This window comes from Hyla sarda, chromosome 5, assembly GCF_029499605.1.
Source record: "Hyla sarda isolate aHylSar1 chromosome 5, aHylSar1.hap1, whole genome shotgun sequence".
Taxonomy (NCBI): Eukaryota; Metazoa; Chordata; class Amphibia; order Anura; family Hylidae; genus Hyla; species Hyla sarda.
Window position 1 is genome coordinate 238,326,355 of NC_079193.1, and position 14,883 is coordinate 238,341,237.

The 14,883-nt window shown below is 41.9% G+C and overlaps 1 long non-coding RNA gene across 1 annotated transcript; it reads right to left on the reverse strand.

The window, feature by feature from the left end:
• Positions 1-5,302: 5,302 nt before the first annotated feature.
• On the reverse strand, positions 5,303-11,820 carry LOC130272719 (uncharacterized). The gene is made up of 3 exons (XR_008843702.1): positions 11,775-11,820; positions 9,225-9,455; positions 5,303-5,522 (listed from the first exon to the last, which is right to left on the reverse strand). It is a non-coding gene; the product is annotated as an uncharacterized LOC130272719 (long non-coding RNA).
• Between the last annotated feature and the right edge of the window lie 3,063 nt (positions 11,821-14,883).

Consider the following 14,883-nt stretch of genomic DNA (forward strand, 5'->3'; position numbering starts at 1 on the left):
AAACAAACAAAAAAAAACAGAACAGTATGCACGCAGAAATTGACCAAATATAGTCAATAGTAGACCATGTTTGGCCCATTGAACTCGATAGACTTAGCATGGGTATACCAAGGTATACATCTGCATACCATTCTGTCAATGTGCCGATGTCTACCCTGAACATAGGTTAGTCTTTAAATGTGAACATTACCATAAAAGATCATCAAAATTCACAACACTAAATAAATGTAGACAAAATGCCAAATTAAATTCATATGTCAGATTAGATCCTAAAATAAATTTAAACAGTAGAAATGGGACGGACGGCAACTCACTGTGATAAACCACGGCTTCTATTGCTCTATTGGATTGTGCCTGTTTGTTACTGCACCTGTCCCTGCAAATAAAGAAGCCATGGTTTATCACAGTGAGTTTCCATCCATTCCATTTCTACTGTTTGAATACAGCTGTCTACATTTCCCGGGTCTGAACACCGCTAGAAGGCTGCAGGGGAACAGCGGTAGATGTGCATCGAGAAGGATTAGCAGAAAGCCAGAGCCGAAGAAGTGTGGTAGTGCCAGCCACACCTCCCAGTGTGCTAAAATTTAAATCTGAGACCATACCCAAAAATAAATTTGTGCCCAAATCCTAAATGCATACATACTTCCTTGTGGTGGGTGGATAATTTTTATACTGCGAAAAAACATTTGCATTCTAAAGGACCCACTCTAAGGTACATCTTGTAACACTTTGGCCCATGTCATCTTTCACAAATCTTTGATGGATTCTCAGTTGTTAAGAACTTAAGCAACATAGATTGACTCTGCTCATCAAATATCATTCCTGTTAACCTCACTTGTCCAGTAGTATGTTTTAATAAAAAGCAACTGCAAAACAAATTTCCTTACTTTTTGTTTTTACTTGACACCTCTCTTCCGGTTTTGGTTTTCTTTTGTCTGTTTCCTTGCTCAACCTCCTCCTCTTCTTCCCTCCCCATATCTTTTTTTCCCCTCATTCAAGACTGACCCCCCCAATACCCAATGTATTAGCCCCTTTTAGCTTTCTTTTTCTTGTTTCATATTCAGTTTTCAGCAACCTGTGTGTTTATTATGCAACTGAACTATTAGTTAGTATAGTCAATGCCAAGAATATGAAGAATGGAGGACTTAACCGGTATATATCCTAAGCAGGTGGCTGATCATCATCGAGGTTTTCAGCAAGGAGGCGATAGATGGAACGGGGGAGCTCAGCAGTCGGCCACGGACCCTATCACGCCAATTGGCGCTCCGTCAGGCCGTATACACAACTGTGTGTGGCCTTACGAAGCCCCGATTGGCGTGATACGGTCCGTGGCCAGCATCTGAGTCCCCCCGTTCCATCTATCGCCTCCTTGCCAAAAACCTCGCTGATGATCAGCCACCTCCTTAGGATATATACCGGATGAGTGCTCCGTTCTTCATATTCTTGGCATCGACTGTATTTGGAATTTTCTATGTTCCTGTGAAGCACCTCCCATTATCCTACCTGGTTTATATACGCTCCACTTCCTCTAATCCACAGTACATTAGCAGTGTTATATCCAGTGCCAATTCATAATTCTCCTTTTTTCTTGTTGCTACATTTAAGCTTTTAGTTACATTTGTTGCTTTTGTTACTCGTTCTATTCTCCTATTGATTAACAAATAAATCCGAACTGGAAATGTAACAAAAATTCAACAAAATTCAAACAAATTTAAAGGGGTACTCCAGGAATTTTTTTTTATTTGACTATGCTACAGGGGCTGTAAAGTTAATGTAGTTCATAATATAGTGTCTGTACCTGTGTGTAATGGTTTTCTCACAATTCTTCTGTGATTTTCACTCCAATATTTATTTTTACCAGTATACAAAATGACTGTTGTCTCAGATTTTTCCCAGGTTGCAATGCGGCCGAGACCTGACTCACTAGTCATCTGATGACAGGGAGGCTGTCTGCTTCAATGGGTGGAGGGATCAATCTGCAACTAATGCAACATCTGTAGGCACCCTGATTGAAAACCACAGGTCTTTGATTGGATGCCGCTGATTTATGTTTCAATGGGTGGGGTGGTTTATGTGTGGGAGGGAGGAAAAGGGAATTGTGGGATTTGTAGTCAAAAAAAGAAAACCCAAGCAGGAAATACCAGTTCACAAAAACGCTAGCCACAGTATTATGGTAATTTCACAACATAGCCATTTAGCCCCAAGACAAGCGCAGATCCTTCCTAAGCATGTCCATTACTGTCTGCCAGGTACGTACTAAAATCATCTTATGGTGGATAACCCCTTTAAAGTAAGTTGGAAAAGGTAAACAGGGAATAAATAAAAAGCATATTGATATTCATACTTGCATTTTTGGGACATAATATCTATTACCATTACACCAACTACATGCTACAGAGTACAACTTTATGACATGAATCTTTTGTTTTACAATAGCCTCTACTCGGAAAACTGAAAATACTCTAGATTTTAGTAATATGGTTCTATATTGTGACACAAAGAATAAAATCTTCAATAACCACCCATTATACTATGACCCAAGGTTTTGAAGACCCATTCCCCTCCAGTACAATTATCTTTATCTATTTCCTGAAATCTTGTCTAGCAACAAAGTGATGGCCAGAGTTCCCATCTTTCTCCTTTTAATGCAGGGCACTTATTTCAGAAGATGCACATCACAGTTCTGCATTCATTCAGATGGAAGCCGATTTTATTGTAGGCATGAAATGGAAAAAATCTTTTCATTTGATTTATGTGGTGAGAGGGCTGCCATAGTGAGCATGCATGACCGTAATGCAGGCTGTCTGATATTTTCACAGCCAGTGTAGAAGGGGAAGAGAGGGACACTTACTGCTCCATTAGCCGCCTCTAATTGCATGTGTACACACTCAGCTTAGTGTTGCCAAACTTATGGATCAAATCCGTACACGCATAGAGAGAAAGAGATGTGGTGTTGGATAACTGTGGGATAGTAGAACCTCATTATGTGTCAGATGTGTGGACACACAATAAAATCTATTTTTACTTTATATTTGTATTAATAGCTATAGATTTCATTGCTGCAAAAAAAGGATATCTGGATATTCTCACTGCTAAAAGTACACAATAAAAGTAGGATAAATATAGACTCACAGAAAAAATGCTTTCTAAGCAAAACAGGAGAACATCATTTTTAAAACATTTACTCTGGGCTAAACATCCATTAGTTTGGAGGAACGGATTAATAGTGTGCTTAATGAAATTGCTGTAAAAATTCCTGCATTGAACTAGTAATTAATAAGACGGCGTTATCTTTGATGATAATTTGTAATATTACATAGGCATGAATGGAGGGGGCGTGGCGTGATGCGGAGGTTTCCAAAACAGGAGACTCAGCACCCGTATCGAATGCGGGTGCTGCAGGGAGATCGCGGGGGGTCTCAGAAGCGGGCTCCCCACGATCAGGACCTTTGGATAGGAGATAAAATGTTTTTGCCCGGAATACCCCTTTAGCATCCTCCAGATACTTGATGAAAAACTGCCACACCGCAGAGAAGATGATTTTCCACCCACCAGTCTGCACTGACTGACTGCTACTGCCGCTGACTCCAGGGACCCCTGTTCCACTACCTCCCGGGCAGGTATGCTGCCGCGAAGCAGGTGGTCTACCCCGGTCTTGTTTGGCTCCAGACCTCCCACTTCTGCCACCATGCTGACTGCCAACCATGTTAGCACCTTGCTGGCTCACCTGCTGCCTCACGGGCAACCTGCAACCCTCTTTTCCTGATGATGATGAAACCCCTTCTGCACCCGGCTCCCAAGTGCTTCATCATCATCGAGTTGTGTCTGCATGTCACTGATGTACTCCTAAGGTTCTTCAACAATGTATGCTTCAGGACCCTAAACGCTTGCAACACCACCTCCCACCCACTCTCCTCATCACTACTTGCCTGCCTAGCGGAGGAAGCAGTGGATGTCTCCTCCACTTCTTGGCTGGGCAGTAGCTGCTGACTGTCCTCTAGTAGATCATCCTCACTAAATAGTGGAGCTGAACCCACAGCATAAGATATTTCTGTGGGGGAGGGAACAGCATAGGACAGAGGCAATTGGAGGACAGGGACTGCTCCCGGGCCACGCCAACTGAAGGTTGTGTCTGAGGAACCCACTGACTGTTGACTGGGAGTGTCAGATGTCACTTGTGATGAAGAGGATGACCGAGTCAATCGATGACGGCAGATGGGTTGCTGGACGAGACACAACCGCTAGCTGATACCGGGAGCTCAGGCCTCTCGCTGCGACTCCTGCTGCCACTTGCCTCTAGTCTGCTGCGACCTCTGCCTGATGAATTTAGGCCTCTGCCACTCCTCTGTGCTCATCCTGACACTTCTCTGCCTGACATGATCAGTGTGAATATGAGGGGAGTACAATACGCTCCACTACACTTAAAACAGTGTTTGTCTAGAACAGCAGCAGGTGTGTACTTTTGGCTGATCTTTCCCAGTAACTAGGCCCTTCAGACTTTAAAAGGAACAAAATGGTACACCACTTAGATGTACGTACGTGGTATGCACTTAAGAGGGGAGTACAATACTCTTCACTACACTTAAAACAGTATGTGTCTACAACACCAGCAGGTGTGTACTTTTAAATGGCCTTTCACAGTAAGTAGGCCCTTCAGACTTTAACAGGAACAAAATCGTACACCACCTATGAATGCACAGGTTGCACTTAATAGGGGAAAATACGCTCTGCTACTCAACCTGCATTAGGCACAAATAGCAGGTGATTATGGCTTTTAGTGCTCTGCTCACCCTAACTGGCTGGCTACTATTAGGTTTTCAGTTGTTGTTCACACCAGTGCCGCAGCACACAGTCGCTCTGTAGTACACCCAAAATTACACTCTCTCTCTCAATATCACTCCCTATCCTATCAGTGCTTCTATGCTGGATTTGGCCTTGAAGTGAATTGCTGCTGTAAAAATGCTTTTCTGTGCAACACACACTGCTCTCTGTCCCTCTCTCTCTGCAATAGAACACTGATGTGACTGTCCGCAATATGGCTGCCAATTATATAGGGCTGTGACATGGGTGGGGTGGCTGCTGCTGATAGGCTGCATGCTGCATGTGATTCAGGGTCATCCCGCCTACCCGTGTTCCCGCCGTTCCAGAGTTCCTTGCCCCATGTCCTCACATGTGGAGCTGCCGTCTTAGATGCCCTGGAGCCTGGACCGCACTAAATGGAGTTTAATAAAGCAATATTCAGATTCTTTACTAAACAAATTTTTTATGAAATTTATTACAAATTCAGATTTACCAGATTCTATTCGCTCATCCCTAACCTTAACCATTAACACGATCTTGCACTAATGTCCACACATATGGATGGCACTGTAAAGGACGGATGGGTGCATGGAGGGAACTGTGTCTGACAATTTTCTAGTAGATGTCTTTGAGGAGGACATTGACTGTAACCTGTGGTTTTATGGCACATCCTTGTTGTATCATCCAAGAACTATTGCTTAATCACATTTTCCATATGCTCCCTGCATATAAAAATAATGGTCTTTATTTAGCACCAACATATTTCATGGCACAAACACAGGCATCAATACCCTTAGGAATTGTTCATGGCACAATTCCTAAGGTTATTTATGCAGACAAAATCAGACATTACATATTCAATCAAGAGCCGTGAATGTCCTGCTCATAACATATTACAATCTATGAGGAAATAGGGTTGAGACAAAAGGAATTGCTGAATGAAAGGGGACTGGTAATAGGATGGGAGACCGATTTAGTGAATGTGATAGGCCTGTGTTTTTAGGGAATGCTTTAAAGCGGTACTTTGCCGAAAACCACCTTATCCCCTATCCAAAGGATAGGGTATAATATTTCTCATTGCAGAGGTCCTGCCGCAGGGGAACCCCGCGATCTCCAGGTCGGCAGCGGCACCATGTGGAACACAGAAGCTTGGAGCTTTGCCTTTAAATGGGCGATAAGTTTCTTTTTTTGGTGGATTACTCCTTTAAATATTGGTTGTTGGGAATGAGTCTTATTGTCCAGGGTATTGCAATCCAGAGAACTGGAACAGCATGAGAAATGTCTTGGAGATGCGAGTGAGAGGTTTAGATTATGAAACATGGTAGTCTGATATGGGGTAGGGGGTAGCCAGGAATGAGGGAGGCCCCTAAAGTTCCCTAGTTGTAAAATTTCTCATATACATCAGGTAAATAGAAATATCAATACAAATTTCTAGTCCCCTCTTTACAAGTATTGGTTTGATGAATCTGCACAGCAGAGCAGGAAATTCAAATTCCTCACTGTTGCTCTTCATATTGTTAGATGAAAAGATAACTTCTTAGCAACGTTCTTGCTCCTAAAAATAAAGTAATCAGTTTTTTTGGTTATTTTATGCCTTAGAAGGCACAGCCGGTTACACTTGTCTGGCAGAGAGTAAATGAGACACAACTATGCCTAGAAGATATGCCTTGGGTAAAGGGAAGTAATGAAGCATATAGCAGAATTTTGTGGCTTTGACAGTCATATCCACCACTATGATGATGTCTCACTTTGTTCTACTCACACTGCCGAGGATCATAAATATCATCCCTTCTTATACACTTTGCTGTGTGAGTGATATGGCATTTAGAAGCCAAGCAATATTTTCCATGAAGAGCTCAATGAGAAGAGTCAGAATTGAAGCCACAAGGTTCCTTCTTCTTTGGCAACCTGAAAACCCTGAGGAAGTGACCTGCACAGTAATGGATTCTCAATGTTCCAGATGGGGGCAAACATTAACAGGTCGCAGCTCTCATCAAACTAACTCTGGATTTATTGCTAATACCTAAATACTCAACTGGATGTGAAAGTATAAAGATACATATATTTATTGTTTCATTACAGATACAGTACCTTAGCAAAAAATGTAACAGATTCTAACAAAGGCACCAATAATAGTTACAAAATGTATTATACATATTTGTATTAAAATGAATGCATAGTATACGTCATATTCAGTGATGTAGTTTTATTTTTATTTTTATGAGGGCTTAACCCCTTAAGCGGGTATTCCTATTTGGGCATTTATGACATAGGCACAGGATATGCCTTAATTGTATTATAGATGCGGGTTCCACCTCTGGGACCCACAACTATCTCAAGATCGATGACTCCCTGATTGCAGCTGCTAGACATGTTTGATAAGCCAAAAACAGCTAAGGCGGCTGTTTCAAGCTGTTTGTGTAACTCTCATTGACTGCAATGGGAGCTGCTCAGAGAACGTAGGATCAAGATGGATGCTGTTTTCATATCTCCAGAGCTACAAAAGTAGTGTAGTTAACTAAAGGAGTTTGTCACCCCACTTGAAAGATGGCAAATAGCACACACTTTTTCTCTCACTCTTCTGGGCCCTCACCCTTAGTATCCCAGCCTTCTGGCTAGGTGTGGGGAATTTTTATAGATCTGGACGGATGTCCAGGCAGTATCACACTGCGCACATCCACTGTGTCCACATATTATGTTTTGTCACACGGATTGGTCTGGGTGTGGTAGCCCTTCTGGGTGTCCCTCCTTCTGGTCTAGGTGAGGTGTTTGTGGCCATTAGGTTCCTCACCTCCCTGCCATGCCCCGGGCGCCCTTGCTTCGGCAGGGGTGCTAAGCCAATTTTACCGGTGACAACTTGCTTTTTGCCCGATTGTTTGCCTGGAGCACTTTTGATCCCTGAGTAGCTACGGCAAAAGGGGATCTTGTACCTGTAGCCTTACAGAAGTGTTTTGGACCAGAGGTAAAAGGTTTGGTTTATTGGGGGGCATCTCTCCTTTCGGAGAAGGGCGTTCGATGACTGCATCCTTGTGAACAGTTTTATGTTTGAACAATTGCACTTTCTACTTGCACTTGAGTGAATTGAGAGTATGTACCTTGGCTCTTACACGGTTTCTGCAACTTCTATAACCACTATGGAAGTTATATAAAACAGCCCATTTTTTTGCATCCTGTCTTGAGGACCCTTGGGAGGGCCTAAATCTTAAAATGGGTGCAGGTCCCAGAGGTGGGACACTCATCTATTGGACCTTTTGAGGCATATCATGTGGATACCTAATAACTGTCAAGATTTGAATACTCTCTACCCGATTGACCACACCATTTAAAATGTTTGCATTTCTATTTTTTTTCTCTTTGCCCTTTCGGAGTCATAACTAATGTAATTTTCCCTCTATAAAGCTTTATGAGGGCTTGTTTTTTGTGGGATCAGTTGCAATTTTTAGTGGCACCCTTCGTTTTACCATAAAATATAAGGCAAAAAAAAGTATTTGTAGGGTGAAAACAAATAGGCAATTCAGCCGGAATTTAAGAAATGTATGACTTTTTAAGTTGTACTGTATATGACTATTAGATTTTTTCAGCCATCTATCTGTCTACCTATCGCCCAAACTGTCTCATGATCACAGGATGTTCATAAGTTACCTGGGTTAGAAACCCCACTTCCAAATCTTATAAAGAATTAAAAGAGGATGTTCAACTGTTAAGGATGTCTATCTGTTAGCCAGACCAGGCAGCAGCTACAAACAACATCTCTTCCTCTGGAGGCCCCAACACATCTGTGCATCACACAGACAACCCATTGATGTCAATGTGAGCTGTGTAATTCTTAAAGGGGTACTCCCTTGGAAAACTTTTTTTTTTTAAATCAACTGGTGCCAGAATGTTAAACAGATTTGTAAATTTCTTCTATTAAAAATCTTAATCCTTCCAGTACTTATTAGCTGCTGAATACTACAGAGGAAATGGTTTTCTTTTTGGAACACAGAGCTCTCTGCTGATATCATGACCACAGTGCTCTCTGCTGAAATCTCTGTACATTTTAAGAACTGTCCAGAGTAGGAGGAAATCCCCATAGCAAACATATGCTGCTCTGGACAGTTCCTAAAATGGACAGAGATGTCAGCAGAGAGTACTGTGGTCATAATGTCAGCAGAGAGCTCTGTGTTCCAAAAAGAATTCCATTTCCTCTGTAGTATACAGAACCCAACAAGTACTGGAAATATTAAGATTTTGCAATAGAAGTAATTTACAAATCTGTTTAACTTTCTGGCACCAGTTGATTAAAAAAAAAAAAAAAAGTTTTCCACTGGAATACCCCTTTAATTTCTTCTGTGGTGGCACTGTAAGCATATTAAATGCAAGTGCTGCTGGGGCAGGTGGGGGGTTGGAGGGAGGTGGAGAATAGAAATAAAAGCCATACTCACCTGCTGGCTCAGCCAATTACTTGCAGAGTCAATTTTGGACCATACAGATGTTTCAAGTTAATGGGTGGTTGGTAACTAGATAAATTTAGGTTCTGTTGCAAAATTTGGAGCTTTCATTAGAAGGCAACTTCCTCCAAGAGTTATCTGCAGTGTATCACTCATCCACCCTGAATAGGGGACATATATGGCGTTCAGTTCGCAAAGATACTCTATTTAAACAGCTCCAGCAGCCTATAGAGAAAGAAAAGCTTATTTCAGCACACACCATACTTCACTACACTTCTTTCTACAACAGTGAGGTTACTGCAAAGCAAACAAGAAGGCCGGTAACAGCATTGTATATTTACTAAGAGATCCCCTCACTGTTTACACTGGGTGCACCGAAGCTCATTGTGACCCAACCTTGTGCAGCTGTGGTGACAACATTACTGATGTCAAAATTAAGTGAGGCCGGATCCAGGACAGGGCAAATGTGGCGTAAACAGGCTGCAAGGGTAAGATGTAAATGCCTCTGCAAACACCGAGTGACAGTCAGGTCTATGTATGCTGAGCCATGGACATAATACATATAGACCTGAAGCATTGGCTGTTTGGGAATGAGAAAGCATTAGTTCACATGACAAGGGCTGTAAAAGATAAATACAACCATACAATTACCGTGGATAGATTATCCTCTGAAAATAATGGCTTCTTGTGTTCAACATATGTTAGCGGCTGCATCTGACAGCTCAACTTCCTAGAAAGCAATATTCATGTCACTGGCTTACCTAGATTTACTAGGAACCCTCATTTGTAGTGAAATGTTCAATTTTGCAAGAACTTGTGTTTTCATCTAAATGAAGCATATTTAATGACACATATGTGTCCCTTCACCCCTACCCCTCCATGACCTGTAATCTTTAACTCATCTAGAAGAAGAGTAAATAAGATATATTTTCACGGTACCCACTGAGACTATAACTTAGTAGATTTTACCATTTCAGAGCATGCTTCATTGGTACAGATCAGATTACTATATCTCTACGGGGGAAGCAGCTTGGTAAAGAAGAACTCCTTTATCCTGCTCTTCTGGCTGCAGTGGAGAATAGGCATGCTAAACCCCACCCCTTTGTCTTAGCCCCACCCCATTGCCTATTCCCAAGCCGAAGATGGAGATGGAAATAGTCCTCTTTTGTACACAATACTGTTTAGAGGCTCAAATAGTGAACATGGGGGAGATTTATCAAAACCTGTCCAGAGGAAAAGTTGACCAGTTGCCCATAGCAACCAATCAGATTGCTTCTTTCATTTTTCACAGCCCTTTTCAAAAATGAAGGAAGCGATCTGATTGGTTACTATGGGCAACTGGTCAACTTTTCCTCTACACAGGTTTGAATAAATCTCCCCCTATTTTCCCCTTAATTCATTCTAGTTTCTCTGCCCCTTCAATGGAGAATACAGTGACCCCGAACCCCCCCCCCCTCGACCAACGATGGCCCCTCTCAGAGGCCATCGCATGTTGAAGGCAGCATCAACATACCATGCTTTTGTATGTCGGGGCCATCGCATAAATGGCTATCCGGCAGCGCAGACTGCTTCAGCTGCCACCGGATAGCCGTTTACGGTGCCCCTTGTGGTCCGCTGACGATCACTTACATGTCCCCGGCGCTCCGGACCGTTCTTTTCAGGATCCCCTGCATCATTGGCGCTCTCCATTGTCGTCATCACGTCGCTGCGCACGCCGTCCCGTCATCCAATAGGAGCAGCGTGCGTAGCGTCGTGATGGTGGTGACCGAAAGCGAGGATGCCGGGGAAGCAGAGGCCTTACTGGAGCGTCGGGACACCTCGGGGACGCAGCGACAGTGATGGAAGGCGACATCCAGGGCAGCGGTGACGGTCCAGAGCGGTGGGGACACGTGAGTATAACCTCCAATACCAGTGGTCTTCAACCTGCGGACCTCCAGATGTTGCAAAACTACAACTCCCAGCATGCCCGGACAGCCGTTGGCTGTCCGAGCATGCTGGGTGTTGTAGTTTTGCAACATCTGGAGGTCCACAGGTTGTAGACCATTGTCCTATACTTTACATTGCACGGATCCCTCAACATACGATGGTTTCAACAAAGGATGGTCCATTTGGAACGGATTACCATCGTATGTTGAGGGACCACTGTACTTCATTTAATATTAAACACATGCTGGACAACCATTCGATCAATGTCGGCAGGCCAGCATACTCTGGGTGTGAGGTAGGACGTCATGAGCATTTTATGTTCTAAACAATGAGGGGAAATGAGATAGAGAGGTAGAAAAATACATAACTTGTCACACTGTCTGGTATTGGCAGGAAGGGCTATAGACCTACTGGTCATTCAGATATTACCATCAACTAAATATCAATTAAATATTTTAGCTTTACTCTTTATTGTTAACCATTGCTGTAATGAAGAATAAATCTAAATAAAATACACAAGATGATTATCATTATATCTAGTAGAATTTTGCTCATTAATATGCAAAGCTGAATTGAAACAACAGATTAACAAGTAACAGATCGAAAAGTAACACTCACATAGGCCGGTGAGATGAGCGTCATACAGCCACAACTCTGATAGCATGCTGCAGGAATGACTAGACTAAAATACATAGAAAGAATTAGCTTTAACTTCTAATGTGCTGGAAGAGGCTTCTACGTACATCTTACCATCATATCATCTTTCCATAGAATCATATAATCAGTGAGGCTCAGCGTTTAAGGTTAAGTTTCTTGAATAAATAGAACAAATCCGCAAACTTGTGGGTAACGCTGTGGCCAGCTCCGTGTGAGATCTACAGTTTTGTCTCTCCGTGTCGGTTGTAGCCATCGGTTACTGGGCAGTAAAGAACATAATTGCCTCTTTGACTTTGGCAGAAGTTGCCAGGCATAGACCAGACTGGGGATCAGTCAGCCAACCAGGCAGGATGGTGAAGGTCTGCCAGAATTCCACCAGAAGTCCCAGAATAAATACTGTGATGAAGTGTGTGGAATTGAGGCAGTTTTACAATTACCAGTCCTGTGCCAGCACCACACTATATACATGGGATTCTAAGGTTTTCATGTGTTATACACTAAACCAGTGATCTCAAAAATGTGGACCTCCTCATGTTACAAGACTCTAACTCCCAGCATGACGAAGGTTGTAGTTTGGCAACATCTGGAGGTCCACCGTTTAGAAACCACTGTACTTAATTGAAAGAAAAAAAGAAGTATACAATAAGCTCACAACCACTATCATCAAGACATTATTCCAGGATTTTTTTTTTATTTGACTATGCTACAGTAAAAGGAGTGTAGTACATAATATAGTGTAGTGTAGTACATAATATAGTGTCTGTACCTTTGTTTGAAGGCTGGTTTTGAAATTCTTATGCGATCTTTGCCCAGATGTTTACATTTAGCAGCATACAATATAAGTGTTGTCTCAGCATCTCCCAGGTTGCAGTGCGACCCGAGACATTACATCCCTAGTCAGGTGTTGAAGGGAGCCTGTCTGCTTCAATAGGTGGAGCGACTGCTGTGTGTGGGGGGGAAGATCATTCTCCACAAGGCTGCAGGGAATTGTCCCAGGTGGGCTTCAATGGGTGGGGTGACTGATGAGTGGGAGGGAGAAAAGTGACCTCATACTTACAAACAAGGGATTCTGTAGTTGGAAGTAAGGAACTCCAACAGGAAATAGCCATTTCACAAAAAGAAAGCAGCAACTTTATTGGGGACTCAGGACATGGCCATTAAGCCCAAAACAAGCATGAATCCTTCCTAATTATGTCCATTACTGTCTGGCAGGTAAGTACTAAAATCACCTTGTGGTGGATAACCCCTTTAAGGTTTTGTCCACATCTTGTTTTTACACCACATCAGGGTATATTCTAAGAAAGCCACATACATCAGCCATAAGGCCCCTGTTCATCATATGAGGCAAAAGAATGCTCTTTTGTGTTCATATACATTGGAATTTTTTTTAATGTACAAGAAAGTGCTTTCCTATATAGGATGTGGTTGATATATGCCACCATATCACTATAGACTGGGGAATAATTTTGACAAATACCTGAATAATATAGATGTTAACTGAGTCTTACCAGCAGTGCTGACTGATTCTATGCAGAATTCAATGTAATCCTCTATGCACTTCTGTGACTGAGAATGGAATATAATGTGACCATATAGGTAAAGAAAGTATTTATAAAATCAATAATAACTGTAGAATTAAAAGGAACAATGTTACTACTGTAATTATAAGAAAATAAGAAGTCACCAATGAGTTCTTGAATGAGGACACAGAGTACTTTTATACAGGTCACTGAAATCCAAAGTGACTTCTATGTCAGTGAGCCAATAAGGATTAACAGCGTGCATGTTATAATAATATGTGATAAGAGATGCAAATAATGTTATAGTATTCAGGTAGTGATAACGTTAATAATCATTTTTTTATGTAGCACTAACATATTCTGCAGCATATAGAGCTTGTCATTATTCACATCAGTCTCTGTGTCTATTGGCAGGGGGGGGGGGGGATCACAATCTAAAATAAAGGTATTGAAGCATGAATATAAGGCTGATCATCAAAACTACAACACAAACAATTATTCCCCTATCCCATAGAAAATGATGCTACCCCCTTGTTTCACTGTGAGGATTGTGTGCTCAGGGTAATGGGCAGTGTTGGCTTTCTGCAACACATAGCGTTATGCAAGAGGGCCAAAAAGTTACACTTCAGTCTCATCTGACTAGAGCACCTTCTTCCACATATTTGCTATGTCTCCCATGGGATTCCTTGTGGCTCACGTTAAACAACAAATTTCTTCTTGCCACTCGTCCATAAAGGCCAGATCTTTGCAACTCCTTCAGAGTTACCATGGGCGTCTTGGCTATTTCTCTGATTCATTTTCTCCATGCCTGGCTTGTCAGTTTGGGTGGCCGGCCTTGTCTTGGTAGATTTGTGGTTGTGCCATTTTCTTTATATTTTCTGATGATGGATTTTATGGTGCCCCATAAGATGCTCAAAGCTCTGCATATTTTTCTATAACCTAATCCTGCTTTGTACTTCTCCACAACTTTATCCCTGATCTGTTTGGTGAGCTCCTTCTTGCTACTGTTTGTTCAGTAATACTCTCTAACAAACTATAAAAGCTACACAGAACAGGTATATTTGTACTATGATTAAATTACAGACAGGTGGACCCTATTTACTTATGTAAACATTCAACTTGTAAAGGCATATGATTGCTCCAGATCTCTGTTAGATCATAGTAAAGGGGGTAAATACAAATGCACTCAGAACTTTTCAGATTATTATTTGTAAATAATTTTGAAATCCATATAATATTTCCTCCCACTTCCAAATTACTATTTTGTGTCGGTCCATTACATAAAATTGCAATGAAATAAATTTGAATCTGTGGTTATACTGAGTATAAACTTTATAACAAGTGACAATCTCACACCGATCAATGAATTGGCCATAATTTATCACATATTGCTTTGTGCAGAACAATTATATTTGTGCATACATTAAATCACTTTAATACAGGAGGTGAATGTGACAAGCAGCGTAGCCTTCTAGCATCTGATAAGCACAGCAGCTAGGAGAGGAGGAAGATTCGTCAGATTGCTTGTTTTGTTGTCTTACACTGCCCTC